This window comes from Somniosus microcephalus, chromosome 13 (assembly GCF_052327205.1).
Source record: "Somniosus microcephalus isolate GS21.2 chromosome 13, FLI_Smic_1.0, whole genome shotgun sequence".
Taxonomy (NCBI): Eukaryota; Metazoa; Chordata; class Chondrichthyes; order Squaliformes; family Somniosidae; genus Somniosus; species Somniosus microcephalus.
In genome coordinates, this window is record NC_140999.1 from 142,954,455 (window position 1) to 142,964,787 (window position 10,333).

Genomic DNA, 10,333 nt, shown 5'->3' on the forward strand with positions numbered 1-10,333 from the left:
GTATTAAGGGATATGGGGCAAAGGCGGGTATATGGAATTAAGTCACAGATCAGCCATGGTCTCATTGAATGGCGGAACAGGATCAAGGGGCTAAATGGCCTACTCCTTTTCCTATGTTTCTATCAATCTTCACACCCACTTACCAAGCAAGCACACCCAACCTTCTCGTTCTATGCACTTCCTCAAATCCCCATCTATCCAGCCCCACCGCCACTCACCCTCATCCTAATGCAATTTCATGCCTCTTCCTGATAGTCACCCTCACCAAATGCACTGCATCCATCAAGTGAACATGTTATTACACTCACTCATAGGTCTGTTCTTTCCCCCTGTTGCAGGAGAAGAGAGCACAGAACACAAGGGATAGAACCAGAGGTGGACCGTCACAGATCCCGCAGCTCACAACTGCATAGGAGGAGGCACTGGAGATCAGTGGTGTTTCGGCAGCCCTGGCCATCGGAGATGGGGAGACGGGGGCCTCCAAGCTACCTGGTGACCCAATTAAATATCAGCGGCCCACATGTCATACAACACTCCGTTATGTTGACTTGATTTCAATGGTGAGTGAAATATGATTATCTTCATAATAAGTGGTACAGGTGGAACAGTCTTTGGCAGGGCCCTCACAGACTCCAGGACCCAGAGGTCGGCGGCCAAGAGCGTCTCAACAGTCAGAGCAGGGATCTGAGCAGTCTGGCTCTACCTCTGCTCTACCACTTTCCTGTCTTGCCCATTCTTGGTTGCTGTTACCTTTTAACTTGTTTGATGATGAATTAATTGACGGGGACCAATGGGGGGATGTGCAAAATGGTTGTTGGTTGTTTGCAGGACTGCTTTGTATCAGTGGCATTGTGGGTTGGGGGGGTGGGATTGGCACGGGAAGAGTGGCCATTGCATGTGCTTCTGACATTGGTCCACTGGTGCAACCTAAGTGAACCTTGCATTAATAATGTCATCCCGGGCAGCAATATGAGCAGCTGGTGGTGCATTGCTCTCATCACCTTCCTCATCCTCCTCCTCAGAATCATCCGCAGACGATGTGAATTCTGTTCCTCCTGCAGGTACAAGCCTCGCTGCTGCACAATGTTGTGCAGAGCGCACACCACGACCATTCTGGACACCCTGGCTGGTGCATAGTGAAGGACTCCTCCCGATCTGTCTAGGCACCTGAAACATATCTTCAGTATGCCAATGGCTTGTTCGATCACACATCTAGTGGTCATATTGCATTCATTGTAGCGCTGTTGAGCTTCACTGGTCAGGTTTCTGACCGGTGTCATCAGCCAAGTATGTGGGTGTCCCTTGTCTTCCAGCAGCCACCCCTTAAGTGTGCTTGCAGGTCCAAAGACGTCAGGGAGCTTGGACTGCTGCAGGACAAAAGCATCATGGCAGCTCCCCGGGAATCTTGCGCACTCCTGGAGAAATAGCTTTTTGTGGTTGCACATTGATGGAGTGGAAGCCCTTGTGATTGACAAATACTCCTGGTTGATCTGCGGGTGCCTGGATTGCCACGTGTGTGCAGTTGATGATGCCCTGCACCTGTGGGAAGCCAGCCAGAGACGCAAACCCAAGCACCCGTTCATTCTGACTGATGTCATCGCAGTGAAGTTCACATAATTGCCGGCCCTGGCAAATAACCCATTTGTCACCTGTCTTATGTATCTGTGGACCGCCGACTGGGAGATCCTGGATATGTCTCCGGCAGAGCTCTGGAAGGATCTGGGGGCAAAACAATTGAGGGTGATGATGACTTTGACAGCCACCAGGTCCAGCAGGCAGCAGGTCTTCTTCTAGGAGGCGGCAGGTGTCTGCCACCACCTGACGTGACAGCTTGAGCTTCCTGAAACACTGCTGTTCCGATATGTCAAAGAAACTCAGCCTCTGCCTGTAGGCCCTGTGTGGTGGGTAATGCCTCCTGTGAGCTGTTCCCCTCTGCTGCTCCCATCTCTTCTGCTTCCCCCTCTGCTGTCCAGCTGCAGGTTTCTGAACAGCAGGCTGCTGCTGGTCATATTGCTCCACCTCCAAGGTCCAATCTAAGACAGCCAAGGTGCCACCCATCCTGATGTGATTCAGAAAACTTCCAAAGTGTAGGAAGTAAACTCTCAGCAAAAGTATTGTGAACAAACCCTTTCCCACTAGTAGGTAAGAAAACAGCTGTAAGTACTGAGAATTTATTGCAGTATTTCCATGAATTTGAATCAGCCCCCTCAATTTCTGCTCTATTCTCGCCTTGCTTTCACTGGCAAGTTTCAGGAATCCCGGGAAACCTGTGGATGCGCCGTTAAAGTTGAAAGTGAGTTGAAATCTCGCTCCAATTGAGCGATTAGCGTATGTTAATTGGCAACCCGCCTCTCCCGAGTGGGTTGCACGCAAGCAGCCTAAAGCGCTCCAGTTAAACCCAGAAATCGGCTGGTTGGAGCCTGCTTCCCGACACGTTCGCATTTTTCACGGTTTTCACCCCCCCACCCGCATCCAAACCCACGCGCTCCTCCAGGTTAAAACTCCCCCCCTCCCAGCGGAATGCTGCTTGGTGCTAAATGGCACTTTAACCAGCTGTTTAAAGTGCTTGTGAGTTCTGAGCTGCATTGCGCAGCAGTGCAACAATCCTGCTCACAAGCACTATCAGAAAGTGGGAAAAAACATCACAAGGTGGCAATTAGGATCCCAGCACAAAACCGATGGAAAATGCAGAGTCAATATAAATGAGTTTCAGAAATTGTGATTGGAACTCAATATCCGCATAATCACAAGTGACTTCATTGTAAATATTAAAACATGACACAGTGCCATACTGCACCAACTCTGACGATTTTATTTCTGACCCTGAAAATCTTTATCAGATGTAAATACTGACCCCAATACTAATGTTTCCCTATAAATGATTCTGGGTTGTTTCTTGTCTTTACAGAGGAAACCAAAGTGTCTCATTAAGCTGTCAGACATGTTTTTGGGCCATTTCAGCTGAGAGATGATAAAACTCAAAATCCTGTACAAGCCAAACGCTATTGAATGTCACCCAGACAAAGGTGAGTTCTGACAGATCTGCCACCTGTATGAAAGATCCATTACTCACACGAGCTACAGCTGCAAATGTATTATGATGGCCTTTCACACAAATAAAGGAATAGCCAGAAGTAATCATCACTGGTGAGCTATTCTGCTAATTCCATGGGAATTAGGATACAAGTACAGGGTCAAAACTGACTCTCTAATGTAAATCCCTAACCTGACATCCACATCTTTAAATTCTGACAACGAATAAGCCTGCCTTTTAAAGAAGCACTGCCATCCTTTTTGGAAGGTCTTTAAGGTTTATTTCACAGAACTGCCTCAATCTGCTCCAAAGGCACTGTTTCCCTATCTGCTATTTTGGTCACCAGGAAAGTTTATGCTATAATAGCTGCAATGTTGTACTATGGACTGAAGGGAGGTGAAAGTGTTTCCAATTTATAAAGGGGGATAGAAGGATAACCAAGGGAAGTGTAGATCTTCAAGCTTGACATCAGTGATGAGTAAAATAATTGAAAGCATCCTATAAGAGAGAATAGTGAAGCATCTTAAGAAATATATAATATGATAAGAAATAGTCAACATGGCTTTAAACCTGGTAGATCTCGGCTTGACATACGTACTGAAGTTCTTTGAGGATATAACCAAGAGAACTTAGTGATTTAATTTGCCTGGACTTTAATAAAGCCTTTGACAGGGTACTGCCTAGGAGATTACGAGGTGGAAAGGCACAAAATAGATGGGAAGCTTTTGTAGCGAATAATTTACTGGCTTAATCAGAAGATACAAATGATGGTTGTTAAGGGAGCAGCATCAATGTGGAAAGAGGTGACAGGGAGAGCACTGAGGGACTGGTTCTAGGGCTGATGTTATTTTCAACCTATATTAGTGACTTGGAGGAAGGAGCAATAACTGAGCTGACCATGTCTGCTGCTGATATCAAATTGGAAAGAGTGATCAATAGTTGGGAGCAAGTGCACCCATTGCAGAGGGATATGGATAGGTTAAACAATTGGGCCAAAAAGTGGGAGCTATCTAATGTAAAGAAATGCAAGTCATGAAGCTAGGGGAGGGAAATAAATACTGGGAGTACAAAATAAATGGGAACAGATTATCTAATAGAAAGGGTGAGTATTGAAGGTCATTAGTCTCCCTTTTTTGCATGTAATGTGCACTGCAGTGCAATGTATAAGAGATGTATGGAGGGAACATTGGGTCATGGCCTGAAAAAATTAGCGCCCCCACGGCCGAAATGGGAAGGCTCTGTGACAGATTGCGCCTTATTAAAGGGGAGGGGCCTAGAGCAGCGTGACCCGGGGTCCAGCTGGGCCACCAGGGATCGGCGTGCCGGCAAAAGAGCCCGGCTTGCAAGAGAAGTGCCGGGCTCATGGAGCGCAGCCAGCACCCCACAGGGGGGCTGCACAGGAGGCCAGGGACGGCAGAGGGGGCAGGCGCTGGCAGGCGGCCAGCAACAGAAATGGTCGCCCCGGCCGCAGGTAGGCCCCCTTGACCCCGTCGGACATAGTGTCCGGCGGTAAGTATGGGGGCGCTACCGAAGTACGTGGCCAGGGCACGAGCGGGGCGCTGCAAACGGCAATGACATCATCGCCAGCAGTGCAGCACCGCGAGGTGCTAACGGTTACCGCCACCGCTAACCTCCCGCTGAATTTCGCGGGCGGCATTGGCGGCGCCGCGCCCAGGTGCTAGTTGCTTTGCGCCCCGTTAGCACCCTCTTAGGAGGCGCAAAGCAACCGAATTTTTAGGCCGTAGTTTTCACTGGGCTAATTAATTTGTTTCATAGACCTTTACATTTTTGAAATCGATTATGATCAGCTACATGATCACTGAGATGGATTAGTTGTAACACCAGTTGAGTTGACACACCAAAATTACACATTAAAATCCAGTGTTCAGAATCTCCAAATACATAATTGTTTTAAAAAAGATTGTTTAAATAGTAGTTGCCCTGATGAGCTGTTTCACCTGATTATGTTGAGTTGAATAGTTAGCACAAGAATTGTAACTGAAATCCAACCCAGAATATTTCAGTGGAGCTGGGCAGCAATACAGGTCTGACATTAAAAATGACCTATATTTAGGTCAGGACTTTAAATGATTTATTGTTTGTTAGAATTTAACAAGTGTATTTTATATTTGATTCATTAGGAATTTACTTTAAGTGGGAGGGTTATTGCCTGTGTGAGCTATCATCGTAATTACTTACCCCGATTGTGAATTAGTACATATTATCCCATGTACAATTTAACTTGTCCAGAGGTAGCACTCAAGTAATTGATGTTAGTAAAAGGGTTAAAATATAAAAATCTATGCCACTAGGTTTGCAGCATGTACTATGAGGCTCCCATTCCATCCCATCCCACTGTTGCAGTTTTGCTACTAAATATATTAGAGATAGCTCAACTCTTGAGACTTGGTCCGTGTGCAAACACAAGCATGTACTCTGTTTCTTGCCTTGTTTTATTGGCAGAGATACCCTATTCTACATCTGGGATTGATCAGCAGTACTGAAAAATATGACATTTTCTTTGGACTTGCTGTAAGAAAATAAAAAACCAAAAGGGCAACAATTAAAATGCTGATATTGTATGGGACAGCTGTTATACTCCTTGTGCTTTAAAACACTACATAATTATGATATATATTAGTTTAATAATAGAGTAACCTAAAGTTATAAAGTGGAAAAGGGACTGGAAACTCTTCACTTGGTTATTCTGCCAAGGATCTGCCTTGTGGGCACTCCTTTGGGATAACACACTGAGATTTTTGTCTGATTAAGCTTCTGTGAAGCGCCTTGGGAAGTTTTTCCATGTTAAAGGTGCTATTTAAATGTAAGTTGTTTATGTTGAATTTGGAACTGGATGATCTGGCATGAGTCAGGTTGATTCCAGTTCACATGAAGCAGTTCATGTCATTCTCAGCCAATGGTAAACCTGTTTTGGATTGCGTATACGCACCACTGAACAGTCACATTGATGTCAGGCCTAATGATATCATTATGTTCTGGTGCTCTGAACGAAGTCTGACTATGCAGGATGTGGTTAAAGTCCAATGAAGGTTATTGCTTTATGTTAAAATAGAATGTGAAACCTGCTGCAGTGACAGACTGCAATCATCCAGCTTAACAGAGACCCAATGAAACAGAAAATTTAAAGAGAGAGTCAGCAGATTTAATGCTTTTTCTCCCCTCTGAACTCTTGGAATGGACCACCTGCCACCTGCATCCTGGAGGAATATGCAGCAGATCACTTGGCTGCATCAATATAGTCAACTGCAAACCTTATTTTACAGGCTATGTGGAGCAGCAAAGGCAGGGAACAGATGAATCAGAGAGACTCTGAAGGTCTCCGGTTATTGTTATGTTACCTTACTTGTGAATTTGCCACTCAAACTCTCTTTGTATCTTGAAGGGATATCATTGGTTACGGGGAGCGAGAGAGAGCAGCATAATTTTTGTCATCATGCACGAGTGACAAAATAATGTTTTCATCGTGACATTTTTGCTATAACCATGCATGAGTTCATTGAATTATGTTTACAAATACAGATAGAAAACAATGCTAATACATTTTATGTTGTAATAGACCTTCAAGAATTAGGCTACCTTTTGGCAATTTATCAAGTAACGAGGGCAGTGAATTTCTACTGCATTATGTTAAGCTTAAAAATGTCTTTCCACTTTTGATACCAAGGCTCACCTCCAAGGCTCAAATCCAAGAGGATTATATTCTCTGACAGACCAAAATGAGAAGGAAAGATACAGAGAGGAGAACAGGGAGAGCATGAGAGTTACCTGTCCTTTGGTGGTCTCCAGTGGTCCCTTTAAGGACCACTGGTTAGGTCGTGGTTACGCTAAAAAAAACTGAATTGAGCATGCCTGACGCATGCTCTGCCCAGTTTCTGCCAAATTTGGCAGCAGGGTCCTAAAACAGTGGAGGAATTTGCATATTCAAGGGGCCTAATGCTTGTTTCAGGCAGGCACCTTGACCACTCAAAAGTTTTGTGGGGATCGGGAGATTGCGCCCAGCAATTAGCCTCCCCACGTGAATTTGGGTGTGACAGGGTCTAATTCCTCCCCTAGTGTCAACCCTGACTCAATGGTAGCACTCTCACCTCTGAGTCAAAAGGTTATGGTTTCAAGCTCCACTACACAACCTTGAGCATATAATTTACAAAGTATTTACAGCACAGAAACAGGCCATTTGGCCCAATAGGTCCATGCCGGTCTTTATGCTCCACAAGAGCCTCCTCCCACCTCTCTTCATCTAACCCTATCAACAGCTCACACTTCAGTGCAGTACTGAAGGAGCGTCAGTGAGAGTGAGCGAGCATTAGCGAGAGATGCTGTCTTTCAGATGAAATATTAAACCAAAGCTCCATTTGCCTTCTCAGAGATGGACATAAAAGATCCCTTGGTTCTATCTATAGAAGAGCAGAGGTGTTCACCTATTATCCTGGCAAACATTTATCCTTCAACTAGCATAATTAAAACACATTATTTGGTTCTGTAGCTCATTGCTATATGTGGAACATTGCTCTGTGCAAATTGGCTGCCTTGTTTCCCTACATTGCAACAGTGACTACACTTCAAAAGTACTTTTTTGGGACATCTGAGGATATGAAAGGTTCTATATAAATGCATGTTCTTTCTTCTCTTCTCTGACATTTCTTCAAGGTTATGACAAGCTTTTGGTGCCTTTAAATCTACAGTATAAAAAAAATTGGAAAACTTCAATTAACAATGATATGTAAGAAGAGAGCATATAAAAGATACAGTATGGATGCTTTAGCCACATTCGTCCCACCAACTAGACTATAATGAGTCAGACACATGCCCCATTAGAAAGCTAAGGTTTGACCATTTACTTCCTGGCTAGATGAGTTAAAATTGGATGTATTGACATCTTACTTGACCACTTACGATCTGAAGCATTTCCCTGCTAATGGTGGGTTGATTTTTTTTTAAACCACAGAAAATAACCTTGTATATTCTTGATGGGGTCGTGGCATGTCAATTTTCTTTGAAAGATTTGGGTACATTTGAATCTGTAATGGTTTGAAATGGGTCAACCTGGGATTTTTTTTTCTTTCATTAATAAATTGTAAAGTACCCAATTTGGAGGCATGTGGACTTGCTAATTTTATTTCCCAGCAGAAATATATAATTTTCTTTACTATGAATTTAATAATGCTGGCCGTGAAAATCTGCAGTTGTTCCGATGTACTTCGACCCCACTCAGCCGGCGGCAAACTTGACCGGAACCCAACAACGTCAGGCGAGGATTTTGTAGGAAAATATTATTTAACATTTTTGAAGTGGCCCCCTTACAAAGGGGATGTCGGGAGCAGCTATGTTTTGTTTCTTGGTGGGGGGACCCAGCAACTCCCAGCCAGTTCATTTTTGAGTGGATACATGCTATTGGCAGGGAAATGAGGGAACATCTCTCAACTCTGGAAAATCCACCAGGTCAAAGGTGGAGGTTCCCAGCAGGTTCATCCTAGAAAGAAAGAAAGACTTGCATTTATATAGCGCCTTTCATGACCACCGGACATCTCAAAGCGCTTTACAGCCAATGAAGTACTTTTGAAGTGGAGTCACTGTTGTAATGTGGGAAATGCAGCAACCAATTTGCGCACAGCAAGGTCCCACAAACAGCAATGTGATAATGACCAGATCATCTGTTTTTGTTATGTTGGTTGAGGGATAAATATTGGCTAGGATACCAGGGCTAACTCCCCTGCTCTTCTTCGAAATAGTGCCATGGGATCTTTTACGTCCACCTGAGAGAGCAGACGGGGCCTCGGTTTAACGGCTCATCCGAAAGATGGCACCTCCGACAGTGCAGCACTCCCTCAGCACTCAGCCTAGATTTATGTGCTCAAGTTCCTGGAGTGGGACTTGAACCCACAACCTTAGCACTAACTTTGAGATGCAACTCCATCGTGGATTTTCGGGGCCTGCATCTTGAATTAAAATTATATCTGTTCTCTTTGAACCAATCATGTCCTCAAAGGCTGTCAAGAGTTTATGGCCTAGAAATTCATTAAGGCGCTGCCAGCTTTGCGGCCAGTTACCGCCTAAAGAGGGCTTCTGCGCCAAAAAGGAGTTTGCGCTGATATTCAGCGCAGCGGTATTGGCGGCGGTAGCCGTTAGCGCTGCGCCGGCACCGATGACGTCATCGGTGTGCGCAGTGCCCCGGTTGCGCCCCGAAACCGGCCCGATCCCCATATTTAGTTGCGGCCGCCTCCTCCGCAGCGGCCGCAAACAGCGACCAGAAAACGGGGCCGTACTGTAGCCTTAGTGGGGCACTTTAAGGTGGAGGTGCGGCCGGCCGCTTTTTCGGCGGCCGCCTGCCCGCACCTCCTTCCCCGGCCTCCTCCACCCCCCCCCCCCCCCCGCGGCATTGCCGGCTGCTTTCGGCGAACCCGGCACTTCTCTGTGGTGCCGGGCTCATTTGCTGGCACTATCCAGCGGCGATCTCCCCGTTGCAGGCAGCTCCCCCTTAAGAGAAGGAGGAGGCCTGCAGTACCGCAGCCTGCCGCTCCGCAGCGGCTGGCGCAGCGGCGCCAAGAGCGCTGAAATTCAGTTTCAGCGCCCCAAGCGGAGGCGGGCACACCCTGGAATAGCGCCCGGTTCCGAATTGGGGCACAAAAACTGAATATCTGACGATCGCTAATGGCTCCCCGCCCAGCGCTAACTTTTGGGCGCTAGCCAGCTGACGGGGCCATAGTGAATTTCTAGGCCTATATCTTCACGTATTTAGTGTTTAAATAGAGGAACTCCTTTTGCATTCCTTTTTTCACAGGGTTTAAAGGGGCCAGCTACACAAGAAGGATATCGTCACTGGCGGTTGTTGATATGGGATTTCCACACACCACTTCTGGAAATATATTTTTGTTTGGCAGATATTTTTAAAAAGTCTTCTGTTTTAACCAATTATGCTGTAATAAACTACTTGTTTTTATAGATTTATTTCTGTGTGTATAGTCACTGGGCTAGATTTTCATTGAGGAGGCGTGTAGGAGGCAGGACTACAACTTTTGGGGTTGTAGTCCCGCCTCCATCGGGTTGTGGCCAACCCACGCGATTTTGACTTGATTGACCTTGTTGAGCCCACCCAGCGGGCTCAGCAGGCCAATTAAGGGCCACCCGGCAACAGGTGACATCACAGATAGACATTTCATCTGTCAAGAGCTTTTGACAAATGAAATATCAGCGTTTCACAGCTGTTTGAAGCTGTCAAACACTGATAATCTGTACTCTAAGTTAACTCCTTCCTCTCAGGATGATTTAGAGATCTCTCCG

At 45.8% G+C, this 10,333-nt stretch overlaps 1 long non-coding RNA gene across 2 annotated transcripts; it reads left to right on the forward strand.

The window, feature by feature from the left end:
• Window positions 1–342: 342 nt before the first annotated feature.
• LOC147108625 (uncharacterized) lies at window positions 343–9,996 on the forward strand. 2 transcript variants are annotated; one of them, XR_015080616.1, is made up of 3 exons: window positions 343–560; window positions 2,909–3,026; window positions 9,834–9,996. It is a non-coding gene; the product is annotated as an uncharacterized LOC147108625 (long non-coding RNA). The 2 variants fall into 2 exon arrangements; XR_015080617.1 differs by lacking the exon at window positions 343–560 and adding an exon at window positions 1,908–2,142.
• Window positions 9,997–10,333: the final 337 nt, after the last annotated feature.